The sequence below is a fragment of the Ovis canadensis genome, chromosome 18 (genome assembly GCF_042477335.2).
Source record: "Ovis canadensis isolate MfBH-ARS-UI-01 breed Bighorn chromosome 18, ARS-UI_OviCan_v2, whole genome shotgun sequence".
Lineage (NCBI taxonomy): Eukaryota > Metazoa > Chordata > Mammalia > Artiodactyla > Bovidae > Ovis > Ovis canadensis.
The window spans coordinates 17,885,009-17,893,350 of record NC_091262.1 but is presented as its reverse complement, the minus strand read 5'-3'; the positions used below and the strand labels follow the sequence as shown (position 1 = coordinate 17,893,350).

Below are 8,342 nucleotides of genomic sequence, written 5' to 3'. Positions count from 1 at the left end.
GGCCAATGTCACTGATGAACATAGATGCAAAAATCCTTAACAAAATTCTAGCAATCAGAATCCAGCAACACATTAAAAAGATCATACATCACGACCAAGTGGTCTTTATCCCAGGGATGCAAGGATTCTTCAATATCCACAAATCAATCAATGTAATACACCACATTAACAAATTGAAAAATAAAAGCCATATGATTATCTCAATAGATGCAGAGAAAGCCTTTGACAAAATTCAACATCCATTTATGATAAAAACTCTCCAGAAAGCAGGAATAGAAGGAACATTCCTCAACATAATAAAAGCTATATATGACAAACCCACAGCAAACATTATCCTCAATGGTGAAAAATTGAAAGCATTTCCTCTAAAGTCAGGAATAAGACAAGGGTACCCACTCTCACCACTACTATTCAACATGGTTTGGGAAGTTTTGGCCACAGCAATCAGAGCAGAAAAAGAAATAAAAGGAATCCAAATTGGAAAAGAAGAAGTAAAACTTTCACTGTTTGCAGATGACATGATCCTCTACATAGAAAACCCTAAAGACTCCACCAGAAAATTACTAGAGCTAAGAAATGACTATAGTAAAGTTGCAGGATATAAAATCAACACACAGAAATCCCTTGCATTCCTATACACTAATAATGAGATAATAGAAAATTAAGGAAACAATTCCATTCACATTGCAATGAAAAGAATAAAATACTTAGGAATATATCTACCTAAAGAAACTATCATGTAAGAATTGAATCGCCAGTCCATGTCTGACGTAGGGTGCAGCATGCTTGGGGCTGGTGCATGGGGATGACCCAGAGAGATGTTGTGGGGAGGGAGGTGGGAGGGGGGGTCATGTTTGGGAACGCATGTAAGAATTAAAGATTTTAAAATTAAAAAAAAAATAAAAAAAATAAAAAAGAAAATAAAGACCTATATACAGAAAACTATAAAACACTGGTGAAAGAAATCAAAGAGGACACTAATAGATGGAGAAGTATACCACGTTCATGGATCGGAAGAATCAATATAGTGAAAATGAGTATGTATACTACCTGAAGCAATCTATAGATTCAATGAAATTCCTATTAAGCTATCAATGGTATTTTTCACAAAGCTAGAACAAATAATTTCACAATTTGTATGGAAATACAAAAAACCTCAAATAGCCAAAGAAATCTTGAGAAAGAAGAATGGAACTGGAGGAATCAACCTGCCTGACTTCAGGCTCTACTACAAAGCCGCAGTCATCAAGACAGTATGGTACTGGCACAAAGACAGAAATATAGATCAATGGAACAAAATAGAAAGCCCAGAGATAAATCCACGCACCTATGGACACCTTATTTTTGACAAAGGAGGCAAGAATATACAGTGGAGAAAAAGACAATCTCTTTAACAAGTGGTGCTGGGAAAACTGGTCAACCACTTGTAAAAGAAGGAAACTAGAACACTTTCTAACACCATACACAAAAATAAACTCAAAATGGGTTAAAGATCTAAATGTAAGACCAGAAACTATAAAACTCCTAGAGGAGAGCATAGGCAAAACACTCTCTGACATACATCACAGCAGGATCCTCTATGACCCATCTCCCAGAATATTGGAAATAAAAGCAAAAATAAACAAATGGGACCTAATTAAAATTAAAAGCTTCTGCACAAAAAAGGAAACTATAAGCAAGGTGAAAAGACAGCCTTCAGAATGGGAGAAAATAATAGCAACTGAAGCAAATGACAAAGAATTAATCTCAAAAATATACAAGCAACTCCTGCAGCTCAATTCCAGAAAAATAAACGACCCAGTCAAAAAATGGGCCAAAGAACTAAACAGACATTTCTCCAAAGAAGACACACAGATGGCTAACAAACACATGAAGAGATGCTCAACATCACTCATTATCAGAAAAATGAAAATGAAAACCACAATGAGGTACCACTTCACACCAGTCAGAATGGCTGCTATCCAAAAGTCTACAAGCAATAAATGCTGGAGAGGGTGTGGAGAAAAGGTAACCCTCTTACACTGTTGGTGGGAATGCAAACTAGTACAGCCAATATGGAGAACAATGTGGAGATTCCTTAAAAAACTGGAAATAGAACTGCCTTATGACCCAGCAATCCCACTGCTGGGCGTACACACCAAGGATACCAGAATTGAAAGAGACACGTGTACCCCAATGTTCATCACAGCACTGTTTATAATAGCCAGGACATGGAAGCAACCTAGATGTCCATCAGAAGATGAATGGATAAGAAAGCTGTGGTACATATACACAATGGAGTATTACTCAGCCATTAAAAAGAATACATTTGAATCAGTTCTAATGAGGTGGATGAAACTGGAGCCTATTATACAGAGTGAAGTAAGCCAGGAAGAAAAACACCAATACAGTATACTAATGCATATATATGAAATTTAGAAAGATGGTAATGATAACCCTGTATGTGAGACAGCAAAAAGACACAGATGTATAGAACAGTCTTTTGGACTCTGTGGGAGAGGGAGAGGTTGGGTTGATTTGGGAGAATGGCATGGAAACACGTATATTATCATATAAGAAATGAATCGCCAGTCCAGGTTCGATGCATGATACAGGATGCTTGGGGCTGGTGCACTGGGATGACCCAGAGGGATGGTATGGAGAGGGAGGTGGGAGGGGGTTTCAGGATGGGGAACACATGTACACCCATGGCAGATTCATGTTGATGTATGGCAAAACCAATACAATATTGTAAAGTAACTAACCTCCAATTAAAATAAATAAATTAAAAAAAATTTTTTTTAAAGAATGAGGGAAATACTTGCAAATCATATGTCTGATAAAAGATTCACTTCTAGAATATAAAGTAAATTCTTTAAAACTTAATAATAAGGCAAATAACTTGATTTTTAAATGGCAAAGAATTTAATAGATATTTCTCCAAAAAAGATATATGAATGACCAATGAGCATTTGTATGTAAAGATCTTTGAAAAGATGCACTAAAAGATGCTAAACATGATTAGTCATTAGGAAAATGCAAATCAAAATCATAGTGACAGTCTATCTCATTCACAATAGAATTATTGTAATAATTTTTTAAAAGCAGACAATAGGTATTAACAAGGATGTGAAAAAACTGTAATACTTATATACTGCTGGTGGGAATGTAAAAACATACAACCACTTTGGAAGACAGTTTGATTGTTTCTTAAACATAAAGTTATCATATGATCCAGAAATCCCAGTCTTAGGTATATAACCAAGAAATGAAAACATGTGTTCATACAAAATCTTGTACATAAATCTTTATAGTAGCATTATTCATAATAGACAAAAAGTAGAAATGACCAGAATGTCCATCAATTAATGAGTGAATAAACAAATTGTGATATATCCAGAGGTGGAAAATTATTCAGCCATTAAAAGGAGGAAAGTACTGTTAAATGCTATAACATGGATCAAACTTGGCAATATTTTGATAAATTGAAAGAAGTCAGACATGAAAAGTCATATATTATGTGATTCTATTTATACAAAATGCCCCAAATAGGCAAATCCATAGACATATACATTTATGGTTTTCAGGGACTTGAAAGATGGAGGAAATGAAGAGTGACTGATAATGATATACAGTTTATTTTTTCAGTAATAAAAAAATTATAGAATTAGACAAATGATGATGGTCATACATTTTCAGTATACTAACTACCAGTGAATTGCATGCTTTAAAATGATGAATTTTATGGTATGTGAATTATATTTTCATTTAAAACCCCAAAACATCTAAAAAAGATTTAAAAAACTAGGCAACTACTAAAATTTCTATAATTAACTTACTCGATTTGTTCTTTGTTATTTGTTCCTTCCCGATCTATATACATTTTATTCCCTTTTCTTATCTTATTGCATTAGCTAGCACTTCAATACGATATTGAAAAAAAGGAGGCAAGAATATACAATAAGAAAGAGACGGTTTCTTCAGCAAATGGTGTTGGGAAAGTTGGACAGCCACATGTAAATCAATGAAGTTATAACACACCCTTACACTATACACAAAAATAAACTTAAAATGACTTAAAGACTTAAATATGAGACATGGCACCATAAAACTAGAAGAGAACATAGTCAAAACATCCTCTGACATAAACTGTACTAATGTTTTCTTAGGTCAGTCTCCCAAGCCAAAGGAAATGAAAGCATGAGTAAACAAATGAAACATAATCAAGTTATGGGCTTTTGCAACAGCAAAGGAAATCATAAATAAAACTAAAAGGCAACTGACAGACTGGGAGAAAATATTTGCAAATGATGTGACTGACAAGGGCATTACTTCCAAAATATACAAACAGCTCTTGCAACTCAACAACAAAAAGACAAGCATCACAATTGAAAAATGGGCGGAAGAACTAAATAGGCATTTCTCCAAAGAAGATATACAGATGGCCATCAAACACATGAAAAGATGTTTAACATTGCTAATTATTAGAGAAACACAAATCAAAACTACAAACAGGTACCACCTCATACCAATCAGAATGGCCATCATTAAGAAGGCTACAAATAACTAATGCTGGAGAGGATGTGAAGAAAAGGAAGCCCTCCTACACTATCGGTAGGAATGTAAGTTGGTACAGCCACTGTGGGAAAAAGTATAGAGATTCCTCAAAAAACTAAAAATAGAATTGTCATATGATCTAGCAATCCCATTCCTGGACATATATCTGGGAAAAAAAGAAAGATAAATGCACCCCATTGCTTATAGCTTATAGCAGCATTATTCACAATAACTAAGACATGGAAACAACCTAAATGTCCAACCTGAATGGATACAGAAGATGTGGTACCTATGTACAATGGGATACTATTCACACCCCATAGATGGCAGCCCACCAGGCTCCCCCATCCCTGGGATTTTCCAGGCAAGAACACTGACTACACAACCACAACTGGATAGCATATTCACTATTCTGTGATAAACCATAATGGAAAAGAATATTAAAAAATAGTGATATATATATATACATGTATCTGAATCACTTTGCTGTATAGCAGAAATAACACATTATAAATCAACTATATTTAGATAAAATTTTTAAAATGACAAAGGAAAAGTGTGGTGAGAGGTGACTTCTTTGCCTCTTTCCTGATCTTAGTGGGAAAGCTCCTAGCTTCTCACCCTGAAGTATGATGTTACTGTGGGGTTTTTATAGATTTTTTAAAATAAGTTGAGGAAGTTCCCTTCTATTCATAAGTTTACTAAGAATTTTTATCATGAATCATCAAATGCTTTTCTGCATTTACTAATAAGATCAAGTAATTTTCCTTTTTTAGCCTTTATCCTGTTGGCATGATTACATAATTGATTTTTTAAAGCATATCTGGGATAAGTCCCACTTGATCATGCTGTATATAATTCTTTTTCTACATTGTCAGGTTTAATTTGCTAATATTTTGTTGAAAATGTTGGCATTTCTGTTCATGAGACATATTTCTTTCCTTGTCTTTGATGGCCTTGGTTTTAGAGTAATGATGACTTCACAGAATACCTAGAAAGTATTCTCTCTGCTTCCATCCTCTGAAAGAGGTTGTAGAGAATTGATGTAATTTCTCCCTTGAATATTTGGTTGAATTCACTAGTGAACTGAGGACTATTGCTTTCTGTTTTAGATTATTAATTGTTGATTCATTTTCTCTAACAGATAAAAGGCCTATTCAGATTATCTATTTCTTTTTGTGTGAGTTTTGGCAAACTATGTCTTTCAAGAAACTGGTCCCTTTCATCTAAGTTACCAAATTTGTGGGCATAAGGTTGTTCAAATTATTCCCTTATTATCCTTATGTCCATAGGATCTGCAGTGATGTCCATTCTTTCATTTATTAATAATCCTCTCTTTTTTCCTTAATTAACCTGACTGTGAAGTGAAATGAAAGTCATGTCTGACTCTTTGCAATCCCATGGACTGTAGACCACCAGGGTCCTTTGTCCATGGGGTTTTCCAGCATATTGGAGTGGGCTGCCATTTCCTTCTCCAGGGGATCTTCCCAACACAGGGTCTCCTGCATTGCAGGCAGACTCTTTACCGTCTGAGCCACCAGGGAAGCCTAGACACATCAATTTTGCTGATCTTTTCAAAAAAGCAGATTTTGAGTCCATCTTCTCCTCTATTAATTTCCTGTTTTCAATTTCATTGATTTCCTTTTTGCTTGTTTGTTTTGTTTTTCCTGTATAAAAGACGATCCCAATATCAAGGTATAAGGAAGGGGAGAACAAAGGACATACCCCTTGGTGTAAGGACACGTGGGGCAGAAGAAGGATAAGCCTCAAAAGGAGGGGTGGGAGGGAACGTCATTACAGTGGCAAAATATTCTCTGTAAAAAGTTGGAGGAGTCTCCACAACCTCAGAGATTGAGGGGAAGGTCACCTTCTCAGTGAGGGCTCTCCATTCAAGTGTTCAAAGGAAGGGAAATGTCGGCGCCTCTTCTCTTGGTTCTTGTGTTGCCTGATTCTGTTCCTGACACCAACTGTCTCGCTGTATCTCACTGTTCTCACTGTTTGCTGGACCCAGAGTAGGCCAGGCATGAGCTAAGAGGCTGGAAGAAGACTCAAGGAGTCGTGGGAACTGCAGACACGTTTATTCTCTCCCGGCTGACACAGCAGCTGTATCAGTAGACATGCTGTATTCTCTCTTCTTGTGGCTGACCCCAGACACAGCCCTGACGCAGCAGTAAGGCTGCCACTCTTTGCGTGGAGTTGCTGAGTTGGACATGACTGAGCGACTTTACTTTCACTTTTCACTTTCATGCATTGGAAAAGGAAATGGAAACCCACTCCAGTGTTCTTGCCTGGAGAATCCCAGGGACGGGGGAATCCTGGTGGGCTGCCGTCTATGGGGTTGCTACCCATTCCAGTATTCTGGCCTGGAGAATTCTGTGGACTGTATAGTCCACAGTGTCGCAAAGAGTCGGACACGAATGAGCAACTTTCACTTGGAAAGCGTCCATTCTGTTGCCCACTCTGGGTTACCTTCAGCCTTGTGTAAATAAGAATACTGTAGGGCTCAGAATCAAGAAGGAAATGGCAACCCACTCGAGTATTCCTGCCTGGAGAATCCCATGGACAGAGGAGTCTGGCAGACTACAGTCTACAGGGTTGCAAGAGTCAGACACAACTTAGCAACTAAAGCAGCAGGAAGCAGGGCTCAGAAGGCAGAGATTCACTTGTATGGATTAAAATTCAGCAACTCCAGTTGCAGAGCAGTGCTCCAATTTCTGCATCTCAGGTACCATCAACTGCACTAGCAGGGCCCTCTAGGGGGAAAAGCAGCCTTGGAATATAGACACATCTTGGAGCCAGTCATCCTCTGGGTACAATTTGATCAGGTCAAAGATTTTGCCTAACTAGTCAGCTTCAGAGTTTTTACAGAAGAGAAGTTTTTGATGAAACATGTCTGCAAAGGTACAGCCAACCTTCCACACGTCCACAGGTGTTACATACATAGACTGCAAAAGAACTTCTGGAGCAGAGTGTAACAACCACAGGCTTAGTGCCATCTGGTAGCTCTAAATTCTGGCTAGGCCAAAGTCAACCAGCTTGACAGTCCCATCTTGTCACCAGAATGTTCTCTGGCTTCCAGTCTCAGTGAACGATGCAATTAGCATGAAGGAAATCTAAGACGTGAAGTTGCTCAGTCATGTGCAACTCTTTGCAACCCCATGGACTGTAGCTTACCAGGCTCCTCTATCCATGGAATTTTCCAGGCAAAAATACTGGAGGTCTCCACTGGCAAGCCTGATGAGGGTGCCTTGTCTAGATATGTCCTTAGGTCTTGATCCACACGCTCAAACTCAAGGGTCACTTTGATCTCCCGATTAGTTTGGGCTGTAGCACAGACATCAATCAGCCCAACAAGGACGGGAAGCTCAAAAGCCTCTAGTCACTGCAGTAAGGCCACCTCACAAACTATGCTGATGGCCAAGCACACTCCAGTATCTCCTCCATAGGGGATTCTTATGTTCCTGAGGGTCGCAAAGTGGCCACTGTGTGGACCACTGTCCCATAGACCCCAATACCAATCTCAGCCACTGGCTCATATCAAGGGGTAGCCATTCTCAGACCAGAGGTGACTCTCACTCTGTGCTGGGAGCTGTGGAGGTGGCCTGTCACTGGGGCCCCAGAGCCAGTTCCTAGAGCCATACACTCAAGCCGAGGGGCAGCTGTACACTCCAGGCCCAGTCACGACACCGGACACAGACTAGAGCTGTCCTCTTCACCTCCCCCTCACCATGTGGCCAGCTGCCAAAGAGGCATGGGAAACTGCTGGTGGGGGGATGGGGGGGCTCAATTTCATTGATTTCTGTTTT

General features: G+C 38.6%; 1 pseudogene; it reads right to left on the bottom strand.

Moving 5' to 3' along the window:
• Positions 1-6,964: 6,964 nt before the first annotated feature.
• Positions 6,965-8,088, bottom strand: LOC138423736 (cyclin-dependent kinase 4-like; annotated as a pseudogene).
• Positions 8,089-8,342: the final 254 nt, after the last annotated feature.